The sequence below is a fragment of the Urocitellus parryii genome, chromosome 8 (genome assembly GCF_045843805.1).
Source record: "Urocitellus parryii isolate mUroPar1 chromosome 8, mUroPar1.hap1, whole genome shotgun sequence".
Classification (NCBI taxonomy): domain Eukaryota; kingdom Metazoa; phylum Chordata; class Mammalia; order Rodentia; family Sciuridae; genus Urocitellus; species Urocitellus parryii.
Genome location: NC_135538.1, coordinates 41,202,462 through 41,219,716, shown reverse-complemented (window position 1 = coordinate 41,219,716; position 17,255 = coordinate 41,202,462). Strand labels below are relative to the sequence as shown.

The 17,255-nt window shown below is 37.2% G+C and overlaps 1 pseudogene; it reads left to right on the top strand.

The window, feature by feature from the left end:
• Nucleotides 1–16,579, top strand: part of LOC144256418 (thyroid receptor-interacting protein 11 pseudogene) — a 167,414-nt pseudogene extending 150,835 nt beyond the window's left edge.
• Nucleotides 16,580–17,255: the final 676 nt, after the last annotated feature.

The window sequence follows — 17,255 nt, the reverse complement described above, 5'->3', positions numbered from 1 at the left end:
GATCAATACCATAGTATGTCTGAGGTGGTGTTAGTTTACTCTAGCAATAGTATCACATCTGCCACAGCAGCAAAAATTAGGGATCTTACTTGTTTGAGTTTCTGGTAGTCTCCTATCTCCGGAGGATCCTTCAGGGTATTACAGAAATCAAACTGGTGAATTTTAGATAGAGACATGATGGAAACCACCAGCCTGCCTTGTGTGTATCTTTAAGTATAGTACTTATCACTGTCATTCACCCCCAGATTAAGTACTGTAACTGATTTATTATTTGATTAGCAAATGAGAGGTGGGGATAGTTAGGGTTGGATATTTTCATTTAACAGTTCCTATTACAATGCTCGTGTCTCAAAGGACAAGGAGTCAATGTAGAGAATGTGCCAAATACTAAGTACTTGATCCCAACTGTACCCTCAAAGATCAGCACAATGACCACCTACTTGGTCTATGGAGCCTCCCACATTTGATTACTTTGTTCTCTTGCATTCACTCTAGAAGGGCATCACAAAGACAATATGAACCCTGTAACAGTCTCATGATGTGTGGGAGTTTGTCCTTCTACATATTATACTTACCTATGCAAACATCTCTGGGTCCCTTTGGGGAAAGAGTTGGAACATATTACCATTAACATTATCATGCCGTTGCAGAACACTTCTTTTGGAGAATCTGCCCTCTTTTAGTAGCTAGAAACCAGTTGTAAAACTGGTTGAGTACAAGAATAAAGGTCATGAATGTTGGGTTGTTTTGAGAGGTAGAGCTCTTGCCTAGCAGGCATGAGCCCCAGGATCCAATCCCCAACACCACAAGTAAATAAATAAATAGGGTCAGTGATTGTAACTTTTTTCTGGGTCAACTGTTATCAGCCTCCAGATCATATACCCTTAATTTTACATAACAGATTGAGTAATGAATCATCAGTTATCAATTTATTTTACTGCTAGTGATACCATGTCTATTAATCATCTCCCTAACCCTCTTTCTGGTCAAGATGCTAGGCTGTTTCTCCAACCTTGCCACTCATAATAATTGTATATACCTGGCTTCTAACTCAAATGTTGTTGCCTGCTTCAGTATGCCCTTCATCCACAGTGCTACTGGTTTTGCAATGGGATTTCCTACTATCACCTCCACCATCATCCCTGGCCTGCAGAAGCAAGTCACCACTGAATTTCTAAGTTGTGTAAGTATCCCTCTTACCAGTTCACTTTTTTTTTAGTTGTTGATGGACCTTTATTTTCTTTATATATGGTACTGAGAATTGAAGTCAGTGCTTCACACATGCTAGGCAAATTCTCTACCACTGAGCAACAGCCCCAGCCCACCAGTACATTCTTGATGGTTTTGGTGAATAGTATGTCCTTCTAGCCTTCCCATACAATAAATTCCTTGTAAGTCTTCTTTGCTTACATATTTATCCCCTTCTCATGAGACATTATCCTTATCTCTCTTTAGAGTGACATTTTTTTTGCATTCCATAGACATTTTGTTATGACAATCCCACTTAATATAGGTCAGGGGTAATCAAATAAAGGCCTTTGGGCCAAATCATATCTGATACCTATGTTTGTAAATCAAGTTATATTGAAACACATACAGCCATTCTCATTCATGTATATTTATGGATGCTCTTCCACTATAATGCACAGTTGAATAGTTGCAACAGAGACCATCTGGACCACACAACCAAAAACATTTACTAACTCCACCTAGCAGTCAAAAATTTTACACTCCTTGTGTAGGTCATTACTTTTTCCATGCATCTAGAAGTCATCTTAGTAGAAGGGTATTCAGAAAACCATCTGTTAATTCTGTAGCCTAGGAGAATATCTCCAAGTCAATAAGGTCTCCCTTATTCCTTTGTTTCCCAGATACCTTGACCAAGCACCCTCAGAATCCAGTCCTATTTATGGTCTCCCTATTTTTGCCCCTTTATACTGGGCTGGTCCTGTAATTTGTGGGGACTGCCTTCCCTGCCAGAATTTCCAGGTCCTGAATGTCCTCAGCTATGTTAAGCTGCTAACAGTTTTAGCTCTGAGTTTAGCAGTTAGAAGGAGACAGTGGAGCAAATCCCAAGGTGGTTCATTGAGGAAAGAGGTCTCTGCTTCATTTACAAGCAAGCAAAATAGAATTAGCTCTTATTAGGGAGGGTATGCAAATTCAGATTTCAGGAGAGTTATTCTATTCAATATTTTTGTGGACATCAATCCAGATCATCCAACACATTTATCAAATCCCATTATTTCCTAAACAGTGCTTTAGTCTTGGCATAGCAGATGTGGTTTATATGTAAATTGCAACTTCCTTGTGCTCAGTTTCTCTGTTAATTATTTCTGGTTCTAGTCCCAAACTTACTCTTCTTCTCATTGCAAGTGATGATACTTTTTTTATATGTTTCCTTGTAGATCTTCTTTGCTTACATAGTTATCCCCTTCTCATGAGACATTCTCCTAATCTCTCTTTAGAGTGACATTTTTTTGCATTCCATGGAAATTTTGTTATGACAATTTCACTTAATATAGGTCAGGGGTAATCAAACAAAGGCCTTTGGACCATATCAAATATGATACCTATGTTTGTAAAGCAAGTTTTATTGGTTGTCTGATGCCCAAATTTAAGTTTCTGTTAAGTACTTGTTCTCCACTTTCTGCTTTACTTCAACTTTGTCTAGAACATCAATCAATTCTGCCATTACAGTTCCTAATTCTAAATGCCTAATAGAAGGTAAAAGATAATGAATTCCCTTTTACCAACATACCTTGCACCAAGGACTATCTCTCCTCTGCCTGTCAGCAATAATGTGAGCCTTCTGACCAATATCTGCTGAAAGAAAGTGGAAACACACACACACACACACACACACACACACACACGTAGGAAAATGTAATTAAGATCCTCAATTTGTCTATTTATTTCTCTTTGTAATTATCACTGTTCTCACTTGGAATTTCATAAAAGATTAACTACTTCCTTCCCCTTGTGTGTCTTCCCCATAAGACACCATGTTTGTTTGTTTGTTTTTTTAACTTTACTGTGAAGGATTTCAGAAACCTGTTACAACTCTCATTACTAATACACTAAATGTGTTGGAAGGAAGATTGTTTTTCTTTGCTCAAACTTTCAAAGATATTATGGAAAGAAATAATGTTAATAATCATATGCTGCATATAAAATCATCATTTAGGATATTGGCTAACTTGAAAAATAAGTGACAAACAATGTTTTAAACCAGAAATAGAATAGAATTCAATTACCATATAAAATATTGATGATGGGGAAAAAATGGTATGTATGATAACAGAAAAAGAAAGGGTTTTTTTAAAACATAATGTAAGTGAACTGTGAAGAGCAGGGTGTGATTGATTGTTAATTACAAAGACATAAGAAGCACCTATGACAGAAAAGTGACACAAGTATGTAAAAGAGATGATAATGACTAATGCGAGTGTAGCAAGAAGCTAATAGAGATGATTGGAAATGTGGCTGTAAGTCTTATCGTGTTCCATCCATATAGGCTTAACAATAGCAGCTGCAAAGGGGAGAGCTATGTATCCACTTTAATGTAGATGTTTAACATTAAAACAAAGACATCACACATTTCATTAGTTCCTTCATTATGTATATTATCATGCCTCAGCTTCCAAAGTAGCTGTGACTATAGTTGTGTGCTAAAAAGGCTTAAAAGTCTAAAAGTGCAAATAATATCATCATTCTGGAATATTAAAACAGGTAACTGTCATAAATAAGGACAATAGTTAAAAGAGAAAATCAAATTTCAATTTTTACTTTCAATTCAAAAGCAGGATTCACACCAAACACTAAAATATCTTTCTCATGCAATGGATACATAAAAATTCAAAAGCAGAAGCAGTAAAATTTTAATTCATTGAAATTTCTTAAAATATTAACTGAGTGAATCACATGTTTATAAAAGATTAGTGTATATACTGATCTTTATTTAATTGCATTGTTTCAAAGAGAGACTAGGCTTTACAATCAAAAACAAAGAATGGTATTTCCCAAACTCTATCAGGTCAGGTAAGGAAAGAATATGGCCAATTTCTTGGATAGTTTTGTATTAAGGTCTTTAGCCAACTTTTATCTCTAGAAATAGGCAAAAATGTAATTTGATTTTGTCAGGGCATCCACAAACCTAATGATGGTTGAGATGTAAAATTAAGATAAAACAAAACAGTAGACACTAAGGTATAGACAGTCGAATGAAGTCAGTTTACAGTCTATCTGCAAAATATTGATTAAAAGCACAACAGAAAAATTAAAATAAAAATTAAAATAAAAACTTGATATTTACCAGTAGCAACCATATAAACAGAGAACTCCAACGGACACTTCAGTCCATCCCAGGAGGATTTTTATGATTATAAAATCATAAAGGGGAGATGAAAAAAATGTACTATAAAAGTAACCGGTAAAACCATGCTGTGGATTATGTGGGGCTGGTTAGTTATTAACTAACAAAGCTATGCAAATGCATACATACAGTGCCCAAGAGATACAACCATTTTCATAGGCCAAAAGCACATTGCCTCATTTGGAGAAAATGATAGGGCAAAATGAACAAAATATAGTTAGTAACTATTATGTATAGACGTTTGCTTTCAACTACTATCTCTTCATCATTCTCTTACTTTCTGTTTTCTATTCACAAATTTGAATTATCATCAAGAAAATATTTAGAATAATTCAGAGAGTTAACCCTCCTGAACCACAGAAATCATTTCTTTACTTTAAAATTTTCAAGAACACACTAAGGTTTTTACAATTTGGTCTCTGTCTATTATATTTTAAGTCTCTTAAGAGCATCAAATATATTTTATGTGTCATGGATCCCAAGAGTCTTACACAGTGCTAGCTTAGTAAAGACACATGAGTGCTTAGTAAATATTGGTTGGATAAATTAATGAATAATTTCAGGTAAGTTAAGTCAGTCATTCAGGAGAATTATCAGCAGCTTTCAAAATACACTTTTAAATGCTCTCAGGTCAACATTTGATTCCCTGGTACTAAGTTTACTTACAATGTATTTTTCAGTCAGTAGTTTTCTTTGTATAATGAAAAAAATGTGAAAAATTCATCTTATATAAAGACATGTGCTTAGTTATGTTTTCTCATGAGGACTTTGTCCAGTTTTCCTTCTGTGCTGTTGACCAAATTCGACAATTTCTGTTGTGCATGGTCCAACATTTCTTTTTGGAGCTTGTTTTGTTTTTTCAGTTCTTCCATCTGTTCTTCCTTGAGATCTAAGTCTTCTCTCAGTCTGGAAGCAGAATCCAACAGAGCATTTGCTTCATGCAAACGTTCCTGCAATGATGATACTTCTCCTTCTAGCTTTTCAGCCTTGTTCTTCCATTCAGCTATTGACTGTTTTTCTTTGGCTAATTCAGCAGAATGCATAGCTTTCTCTTCTTCTTGGAAGTGCTCTAAAACCCTTTGCAGGTTACTTGATGACAGGGCACACTACCTTACTTGTTCCTGGGAGAGCAAAAGCTGCAGTGCATTCTCATCCCTCTGTTGAGAGACCATACTCAACTGTTCCCGCAGAGACTCTATCTGCACACTAGCTTGGTGACTTGCCTTAGAAGATGCAACTAGCTTTTCCTCCAAGAGTGTGACTTTCTGTCTCAGTTGAATCTCTTTGTCTTCTGCAGCCAAAATTTCCTGGGTGTAAGACTCTTCTGATTCCAAGAGATGGCTGTGTAGCCTTTCTAGCTCCCAGTTTAGGCATACTTCTTGGTCCCGTAAATGTTGACCTCTTTTTTTCTTAGGATTTTTACTTAGGTCTCTTGAAAAATATCCGAATTCAATGTTTGAGCATCTCCTCTCTCTCCAGGCAACTGGGCTTTTAGTTCTTCAATAGTTTTCTGCAAGTTCTTAATCTCCTCCTCTTTTTTTAAAATTAACTGGCTATGCTCAGCATTCATCTGCTCATATTTGTACTTAAATTCATCCATTTCCTCCTTCTGCTCCTGTAAAGACTGAAGTAGTTGCATTTTACGCTGGTTTTGATTTTCAATTATATTCAGATGGTCTTTAATTTCATCTTCCAGATGATTTTTGACTATATTCAGTTGAGATACCTCCAATTCTAGTTCTGTGATAGCATCAAGAGCTTTAGACTCAGCCACTGGTACAGCTTGATTGTGCTGTTCACTAAGTATTTCCAATTCTACTTGCAGATAGTTGTTTTCTGCTTTCATGTAGGCAAGACTTCTGTCCTTTCCTTCAATGGATTGCCTTAAAGTTTCATTTTCTCTTAGGGCCTGAGAACACTTATCTAAATCCTTTTGGAGTTCTGAACTTTTTTCTTCGAGTTTTTCAATAAAAACTTCTTTCTCATTTATGACTTGTATCAATTGCTTTTGTTCTTCTACATGAGATACCAAAATTTCCTCAGTTTCTTTTTTATCAGCAGTCATTTGCTCAATATTCTTTTTGAGTCCTGCTATTTCAAAGTCCTTCTTTTGATTGAGTTGAACTACACATTCGTGTTTCAGTTTTAAGGCAGAGGTATTCAAATTATGTGCATTGGAGAGTTCCTGAATAGTCTGCCTGTGATTATTTGCTTCTTCCAACAGTCTTTTTTCTGCCTGGTGTTGTTTGGCTTCAATCTCTTCTTTGTCTCTTTGGAGAGTCTCTGTAATAGTGTCTTTTTCTTGAGAAATTTGATTGTTAGCAGCAATAGATTCTTCCAACTTACGCCTTACATCTTCACGTGCTAAAATCAACATTTCATTTTCCGTTTTGAGTTCAACAGCAACTTTCTTTAAATTTTCATTAAACTGCTCTACTTTGGAAAGATTTTGCCTTAAGTTGCTAACTTCAGCTTCCTGTTCTTTAAGCATGTCATCCTTACAATGACTGTTAGAGTCTTCATTCAGAGAACTTCGATACTTACTCTTAAATCCAGACAGCTCATCTTCAAGTTGTCTAATGTGATCCTTAAGCCCAAGGTTTTCCTGCTGGATGTTTAAACTATATTTTTTGTGACTGATTTAGCTGATCTACTAAAGCTTCTACTTTACCTTCAAGCTTCTGCTTAGTTAAATGCAAATCCCTGAGGCTCTGTGCATTCCCAGTTAACTTCTCCTTCTGCACATGCAACTCTTGGGATATGTTCATTTGATCATCCTCAAGTTGATGAACTCTCTTTTTTTCATCATCTAGACCTTGTTCCAACTTCTTGATGACAAGGTCTCCTTCCTTTTGTTGTTTTGATAGCTCATCTTGTATCAAAATCATGTGCTTTGTAGCTTCCTGATTCTGATGATCCAGTTCTTCTAACTCAGCTATCAGCATTTTCTTTTCATTGATAGTCTGATTCAGTTCTTCCTCCTTTGCCTTCAAGTGAAGTTTTAAGTCTAGTAATTGTACATTCAAATTCATGTCTGTTGAAGCTCTGTTTTTCATGACTTGATAGTCACAGCACAATTTTGACAGTGACATCTGAAGTTCCTCTTTTTCTTGACTCAATGATGACTTCTCTTTTTCTAAAGCTTCAACATGCATTTTAAGTTTCAGATTGTCTTCAGCAAGATGGTTATCCTGGTTTAAACCATTTAGTCTCACGATTTCCTTCTCCACATCAGCCAGGGCTTGTTGTAGCCTGAACACTTCTTTCACTGCTGAACTCTGAGGAAGGATTTTTCCCTTTTCTGCCACAGTAGAACTCTGCTCCCAAACTGAAATTTCATGCTGATGATCATCTATGTCTGGACTTTGGTTTGGTTGAAGAGTCTTGATAGTATTTTGTACTTTGCAGATTTCACTTGAGTCAGAATGGTGTGTTCCCTGAGCCTCAGCAATCTGCCTCAAGTGGCCAACTTCAGATTCATGTTTTGCAACTTCAATTGATAATCTGTTTGTTTCTTGTTGTGAAAAAATTATGTCACTAAACCCCGTGTCATCATCATGAAAGGCTGAAAAATGAGTACTGATGAGGGAACCGAATGGAGCCAGTGCAGTGGTTGTTGGTACACCACAAGCTCCTGAAGGTACTGATTGAGCAGCTGACTGTAGTTGGAACACTTGATCTTGCAGTACAATCTGTCTTGCTTTAAGATGGCTGATCTCTACCTCTTTCTGTTGCAGTTGATTTTGGTAACTTACAGACTGATGCTTTATTTGCAGCTCTGATGCTTCATGCTTTTCTTCCAGATCAGTACAATACTTTTTCAGTCTTTCATTCTCACATCTTAGTGTGGAATCAGTAGTTTCCATTTCCTCTCTCCAACAGTGATGTGAAGCTGCTTCTAGGTCTCCTAAGTCATCCAGAAGCATTTCCCTGGTGAAGCTGGAGCTATGGCCGGTGAGGAAAGCCAAGCTGCTCCCCATCTGACCCAAGAAGTGGCCCAAGCCTGAGCCCAGGCCTCCAAACCAAGACAACATAGCCGCCAAACATCGCTGCCTCTTCAGTGATCCATAGGACCAGCTCCAAAAACCTCGTACATCACCATCCACTTCTCTACCTGGAATGTCCTCCAGCCTTGCTGGGGTCAGTTATGACCCAAGCGCTCAGAATTCCTCACAGCGGGGGTTCCTGGAGCTCTGCCAACACCAACCATCCCTTCCTGCCTGTAAACTCAGAAGCCTGTACTGGACTTTGACCAGGGACTGGCATCCAGTAGCACACTCCCCACCCCCCATGCAGGGCCTCTGCTTCTTCCCTGCACTTGCCTGTCAGCTAGTGGCTCACAGGATTGGGCAGGGTTGGCTGGGAGGAGCTAGAGATCCAGGAAAGTGTCCTAGTTTGAGTCCAAAGGCAGTGTGCTGTGGAGCCAGGAAGAATCAATGCTGTAGATGAAATCCAAAGGTAGTTCAGTGGACAGTTCCCTCTTGTCTGGGAGAGGTGGGCTTTTTGTCCCATTCAGTAGCATTCAGTTGACAAGGTGAGGTCTCGCTCCATTACAAAATGCAATCTATTTAATTAAAAGTCCAGGATTCAAAAGTAAATCTCACCCCATAACACCAGCACAGACACACCCAGAATAAAAGGTGGCCAAATATCTGGGCATCGTAGCCCAGACTCAAATTATAATTTGGATTAAATTTCACTAAAGGACGATATTTCCCCTTTCCAAAAATAATTTTTTGCTCTTAATGTATAAATTTTTTAGTTCATTTTAATATTATATGGTCCTTGTTAGTTCTGATTGAAGTTTATTTAAGTGCTCAAAAATTCCACTTCAATTTCACTTAAGAAAATTTGTTTTAGAGCCAATAGGTTGATGTTCACTTAACCTATTGTTGTTTATCAATGCCAAATATAATCCAGGTTTAAACAGTACAGAGTGAAATAAAAAGTTGAGAAATTTTCTACTTTGGAGTAACAATCCTAAATTTATTCCCATACCTCTAAGGATCAGAAGGAGTTAAGATAAGGCCCTGCTTTCCAAGGTGTCTAAATTCCAACAAGTTAATGAGGAGGCAGTTTTGTAGAGTTGGGGACAAAGCAAAGAGATGAAGCGCGTGGGCTGTAACAGACATACCAATTGGGACCAAAGCAATTATAGAGCTGAATCTACAGGATGCATTTATAAAACCTCTCTCACAGGCATGAGTTGAAGAGTAAATGAGAAAGAACATAGTGTGTAGTTCTCACGTGATGGCTGGTGCAGAGAAAGTGGCCAACAAATAGAGCCTGCTGCCACTTTGTTCATATTTGCTTTTTGTTTTGTTTAGGATCATTTTCCTTATTACCCTTTCGAAGGGGTTTGGGTTTGCTCCCATTACTCTCTTCCCAGAGCCCATATTCAGGAGACTCTTTTCCTTGAGCTGTTCTTTCTATATGTCTATTTAGGAACAAATACTCAAGGTGGCAGAAATAAAATTTTAAAAAAGGAAGAATTTTAGGAAAATTAATGGTTAAATAGATTCTAAGGATTATATTAATCACTTCATAATGTCTCTTGCCTTCAAGATAGAGCAAGTAGACATAATTCCTCAGATTGCTATCAGAAACTAGTGACTGCATTTGTGTCCTGTGCTAGAAAAGGAAATCTTCTTTGTCCTTCTTATTCATCTCCAAATCTGAGAGAGAAATCAGGCCTGTGTTAGTCAATCTCTCTTCATAAAAGACTAATATAAAAATTTAAGCCCCTTTTAGCATTTGCTGAAGTTGAGAATCCACACTGTACCACAGCGGTGTCTACTGTTGAAGAAGCCATCAACAATACCAAGTGTCCTTTTCTCCCTTTAGACCATTCCTCCTGTGTGTGTGTGTGTGTGTGTGTGTGTGTTAGTAAACTTTTTCATCACTTTGACAACATACCTGAGAAAATTAAATGAGTAAATATTTATTTTGGTTCAATTTCATGCTCCATTGCTATGGCCTGAAGTGAGGCAGAATACCATGGCAGAGAGCCTGGCTTCAAATCAGAGCTGCTCATCTCATGGAGATCAGGGAAATGGTGAGGGGAAGAAAGGACTGAGGAATATGATGTACCCTTCCAGAGAATCAACTCCAATGACCTACCCTCCAACTAGGCCCTACCGCCCACAGTTTTTACCAACTCCCAATAGTCCTGTCCAATCATGAACCCATCAGTGGATTGATCCACAGATGAGGTTAGAGCTCAGGATTCAATTTGCCTTTCTGTAGAGTCCATTCTGAATGCTGTTATATTGGGGTCCAAGCTTTCAACACATGACCTTTGAGCAACACTCCAGATCCAAATTATAGCAGGGTGCCTCCTTCTCTTTAGGTTTTCTGTGTTTGTTTATTGTTTTGAATCACAAATAATGGTCCTTTTTCAGTGTGAGATCTATCACATTTGGCTTGAATGTGGTTCCAGTGGTGGTTGCTCCTACTGCTGAAAGGCATTTCTCATCGCTCAGATTCAGTCTTCTAGCATGGTTCACTCTGACCACAGCTGTTTGTCATTTTATATTTCTATCTGAGAGAGATACCTACCTACTGTATTCAAAACTGACCATCCAAATAAAAGCATTTCTCTTCTTCTAAATATGTTTGGAATATCCTGGAAACTGTGGGGGATACAGAGGGAAATCCTGGTTCATTCTCGAGCACATGTGACAAGAAGCACCCAAGAATCATAAGTGTGTCCTCATACATATATTCAGTGCCTAAAAGGTACAAGGCATTGTGGTAGATATTGTGAAAAACATAAATCTGTGTTATATACATTTCCTGCTATGAAGTCTGAAATTGAATAGAGTCAATCAATGGAGAAGATGTTATATAGAGTGATCCTTGAATTATAATGCAAGGTCAGTAATTGACGACTGTGGAGGTGAGGATCTCATATGGGGGAAAAGACTAAGTAAGAAAGAATAAGCCAGAAGAGGAGAGCCCTTAATAATGTGGCCTTGTTAAAACACAGTTGAAGGTTAAAATCATGAAAGCTTTTTGAGTCTATAAACATAGGGTGATAAATTCTATGCAAGATATTAAGTTTGTACTTTTTTTTAATACCTCATAATTCATTCAATATTTTCTTATAGATTTCAGCAGAATTTTTAAATCTCTTTAATATGGGCCTTGTCTCTTCTTGTTTCTTTTTTTAAATTTTTATTGGTTGCTCAAAACATTACAATGGTCTTGACATATCATATTTCATACATTTGATTCAAGTGGGGTATGAATTTTTATTTTTACCACTTGTACAGATTGCAGGATCACATTGGTTATACATCCAAGTTTATACATACTGCCATACTAGTGTATGTTGTATTCTGCTGCCTTTCCTATTCCCTTCCTATCCCCCCTTCTCTCCCCTCCCCTCCCATCATCTCTCTCTACCCCATCTACTGTAATTCATTTCTCTCCTTTTTTTCCCCTTTCCCCTCACATCCTCTTATATGTAATTTTGTATAACAATGAGGGTATCCTTCCATTTCCATGAAATTCCCCTTCTCTCTCCCATTCCCTCCCACCGCTCGTCCCTTCTAAATGGTAATCTTCTTTTCATGCTCTTCTACCCTGCTCTGTTTTGAGTCCCCCGCCTTATGTCAAAGAAGACACTCAGCATTTGTTTTCTAGGGATTGGCTAACTTCACTTAGCATAATCTGCTCTAATGCCATCCATTTCCCTGCAAATGCCATGATTTTGTTATTTTTTAGTGCTGAGTAATATTCCATTGCATACAAATGTCACATTTTTTTATCCATTCATCTATTGACTGGAAGCTAGGTTGGTTCCACATTCTAGCTATTGTGAATTGTGCTGCTATGAACATTGATGTAGCTGTATCCCTATAGTATGGTCTTTTTAGGTCTTTGGGAATAGTCCGAGAAGGGGAATAGCTGGGTCGAATGGTGGATCCATTCCCAGCTTTCCCAGAAATCTCCAAATTGCTTTCCAAATTGGCTGCACCAATTTGCAGTCTCACCAGCAATGTACAAGTGTACCTTTTTCCCCACATCCTCACCAGCACTTGTTGTTGTTTGACTTCCTAATGGCTGCCATTCTTACTGGACTGATATGGTATCTTAGAGTGGTTTTAATTTGCATTTCTCTGATTGCTAGAGATGGTGAGCATTTTTTCCATGTATTTGTTGATTAATTGTATATCCTTCTCTGAGAAGTGTCTGTTCAGGTCCTTGGCCCATTTGTTGATTGGGTTATTTGTTTTCTTATTGTTTAATTTTGTATTTGTATTTGTATTTTTAAGAATTGGCATAATCAATGAAATGTTCCACACACCTTTGTAGGAAGATTAACATAATACTCCAGTGACAATACAATAGTAGAAGGATTGATTTGGACTGAGAAGTTGTTCAGTGAATGATATATTACCCATAAATTTGAATTCTCATTATCATGAAGAAGCAAGGTGAAAATAAGAATTTAAGAGAGTATTGGGGATATGGCTCAAGTAGTAGCTCGTTCACCTAGCATGCGTGAGGCATGGGATTTGATCCTCAGCACTACATAAACAAATAAAATAAAATAAAGATGTTGTGTCCACTAAAGGCTAAATAATAAATATTTTTAAAAAAGAATTTAAAATATCCATAAATGTTATACAAACTGTGAAAGTAGATGCTTTCGCATCTAGTGACTTTTATAAGTAGGACAAAGTATTAAATGTAATTCTGCTGTGTATAAAATGATCACAATAAACCACCAATATCATTTTTTTAAATGGGAATTTTTTTTATTGGTTGTTCAAAACTTTACAAAGCTCTTGACATATCATCTTTCATACATTTGATTCAAGTGGGTTATGAACTCCCATTTTTACCCCAAATACAGATTGCAGAATCACATTGGTTACACATCCACGTTTTTACATAATGCCATATTAGTGACTGTTGTATTCTGCTACATTTCCTATCCCCTACTATCCCCCTCCCCCTCCCCTCTCATCTTATCTCTCTACCCCATCTGCTATAATTCAATTCTCTCCCTTGTTTTTTTTCCCCCTTTCCCCTTACAAACTCTTATATGTAATTTTGTGTAACAATGAGGGTCTCCTTCCATTTCCATGCAATTTCCCTTCTCTCTCCCTTTCCCTCCCACCACTTGTCTCTGTTTAATGTTAATCTTTTCCTCATGCTCTTCCTCCCTGCTCTGGTCTTAGTTGCTCTCCTTATATCAAAGAAGACATTTGGCATTTGTTTTTTAGGGATTTGCTAGCTTCACTTAGCATAATCTGCTCTAGTGTCATCCATTTCCCTGCAAATGCCATGATTTTGTCATTTTTTAGTTCTGCGTAATACTCCATTGTGTATAAATGCCACATTTTTTTTATCCATTCATCTATTAAAGGGCATCTAGGTTGGTTCCACAGTCTAGCTATTGTGAATTATGCTGCTATGAACACTGATGTGGCAGTATCCCTATAGTACGCTCTTTTAAGGTCTTCAGGGAATAGTCCGAGAAGGGCGATAGCTGGGTCAAATGGTGGTTCCATTCCCAGCTTTCCCAGGAATGTCCATACTGCTTTCCAAATTGGCAGCACCAATTTGCAGTCCCACCAGCAATGTAGAAGTGTAGCCTTTTCCCCACATCCTCGCTAGCGCTTATTGTTGTTTGGCTTCATAATGGCTCCCAATCTTACTGGAGTGAGATGGTATCTTAGGGTGGTTTTGATTTGCATTTCTCTGACTGCTAGAGATGGTGAGCATTTATTCATGTACTTGTTGATTGATTGTATGTCCTCCTCTGAGAAGTGTCTGTTCAGGTCCTTGGCCCATTTGTTGATTGGGTTATTTGTTATCTTATTGTTTAATTTCTTGAGTTCTTTGTATACTCTGGATATTAGGGCTCTATCTGAAGTATGAGGAGTAAAAATTTGTTCCCATGATGTAGGCTCCCTATTTACCTCTCTTATTGTTTCTCTTGCTGAGAAAAAAACTTTTTAGTTTAAGTAAGTCCCATTTGTTGATTCTTGTTATTAACTCTTGTGTTATGGGTGTCCTATTAAGGAATTTGGAGCCCGACACCACAATATGTGGATCGGAGCCAACTTTTTCTTCTATCAGATGCAGAGTCTCTGATTTGATATCAAGCTCTTTGATCCATTTTGAGTTAACTTTTGGGCATGGCCAGACAAAGGGATTCAGTTTCATTTTGTTGCATATGGATTTCCAGTTTTCCCAGCACCATTTGTTGAAGATGCTATCCTTCCTCCATTGCATGCTTTTTGCCCCTCTATCAAATATAAGAAAGTTGTAATTTTGTGGATTGGTCTCTGTGTCCTCTATTCTGTACCATTGGTCCACCTGCCTGTTTTGGTACCAGTACCATGCTGTTTGGGTTACTATTGCTCTGTAGTACAGAGCAATACTACCAGATTCACACTTCCTGATTAGAATTGCTTTTGCTATTCTGGGTCTTTTGTTTTTCCATATGAATTTCACGATTGCTTTGTCTATTTCTACAAGAAATGCCATTGGGATTTTGATTGGCATTGCATTAAACCTATAGAGAACTTTTGGTAATATTGCCATTTTGATGATGTTAGTTCTGCCTATCCATGAACAGGGTATATTTTTCCATCTTCTAAGATCATCTTCTATTTCTCTCTTTAGGGTTCTGTAGTTTTCATTGTATAAATCTTTCACCTCTTTTGTTAGGTTGATTCTCAATTATTTTATTTATTTATTTTTTTTTGAGGATATTGTGAATGGAGTGGTTTTCCTCATTTCCATTTCAGAAGCTTTGTTGCTGATATACAGGAATGCTTTTGATTTATGCGTGTTGATTTTTCATCCTGCCACTTTGCTGAATTCATTTATTAGCTCTAGTAGTTTCTTTGTAGACCCTTTTGGGTCTGTTAGATATGGTATCATATCACCCACAAATAGTGATAAAGATATAGTATCATATCACCCGCAAATAATGATAATTTAAGTTCTTCTTTTCCTATTTTTATGCCTTTAATTTCTTTTTGTCTGTCGAATTGCTCTTGCTAGTATTTCAAGAACTAAATAGAATAGAAGTGGTGAGAAAGGGCATCCCTGTCTTGTTCCAGATTTTAGAGAGAATGCCTTCAGTTTTTCTCCATTTAGAATGATGCTAGCCTGAGGCTTAGCATATACAGCTTTTACAATGTTGAGGTAAGTTCCTGTTTTCCCTAGTTTTTCTAGTGTTTTGAACATAAAGGATGTCGTACTTTGTCAAATGCTTTTTCTGCATCTATGGAGATGATCATGTGGTTCTTATCGTTAAGTCTATTGATGTAGTGAATAACATTTATTGATTTCCATATATTGAACCAGCCTTGCATCCCAGGGATGAATCCTACTTGATCATGGTGCACAATTTTTTTTTTTGATATGCTTTTGTATTCAATTCACCAGAATTTTATTGAGGATTTTTTCATCTAAGTTCATTAGAGATATTGGTCTGTAGTTTTCTTTCTTTGAAGTGTCTTTGTCTGGTTTCAGGATCAGGGTGATGTTGGCCTCATAGAATGAATTTGGAAGAGCTCCTTCTTTTTCTATTTCTTGAAATAACTTGAAAAGTATTGGTATTAATTCTTCTTTGAAGGTTTTGTAAAACTCTGCTGTATACCCATCCTGTGCAGGGCTTTTCTTGGTTGGTAGTCTTTTGATGGCTTCTTCTATTTCCTCCTTTGTTATTGGTCTATTTAAATTGTGTGTATCCAGTTGTTGAATGAAGATTATGGTGGTGTCAGTAAGTGGATGAGTAGTTGGCTTGGAGGGGCATCGAAAAATGTCCCCAACATTCCTTTGAGACCAAATCAACAACCTGTGCTCAATAGTTCTTTTTCAGAACTCTTTGTCAAATTTCTGGAAACGGAATCTCATCCCTCTGTCCCACCACCAAAAGTTTCTGCCCATGCCATGGATTGTCTAGACTCACTAGGAAGGAGAGAGCAAGGTGTAAATGTACCAGGAAATATTAAAGATGCACCCGAATTAAGAGCTGGTCGAAGCACCAGCAGGAATCCACTCTTGGTTCCACGTTCGGCAGCTGTGCCTCTTCGTAACCTAGCTGGAGTTGGACTTGGTGGACCTGGGCATCCTCTTTTTAAACCCATTGCAGATTTCATGCCCACGTTTACACCATTGCCAGTGTCCCCAGACAATAGTGCCAGAGTTGTATTCCAGGATCTTCTAAATATTTAGCATTTTAAAGAAGCTATAACACTTTTTGGTGTTTTACAGCATGGCCTTTTGAAAAAGTACTCATGTATTTGTAGACAAAAAGAGAAAGCAAAAAAGCTGGTATATGTAGGTGTATAGCTACTAGGTATTTTATTTTATTTCTTTGGGTTGTTGTTATGATTTTTGCTATAGTACTTTTTAAAAAATTTGTTTTGTTTGTTATAGCACTTTTTGTTTATCAAATTTTGTTCCAATGTAGCAGTTAATCATCACCAGTCATCAATTCTGATGTACTTTTGTGAGCAATTGTACAGAGCAGCATTCTTGAACAATTAGTTCCAACCTCTTTTTTTTTTAAAAAAATAATAATATTTGTTAAATTTAATGGCATTAAGATAAAAATGATATATGTATATAACAGGAAACAAGAAAAATCCAATCAGATTAAGAGTATAAGAAAACCAAATATAATGTTGCAAAAAGTTGAGAATATTTAGTTTATTCAAGATAACATTGTACAACTACCAAGCGAAAAATCCAATGGGGAGGACCTAAACAGGAAGCTTAGTGGATAAATTCTAAGATGCTTTGAATCCAAATTCTATGACCCCTATCCATTTTGCTTCTTTCCATTACTATATAAAAGTCACTTCACATTAACTCAGTTTTCCAGATGTTAAACATGTCCAGAAGGAAG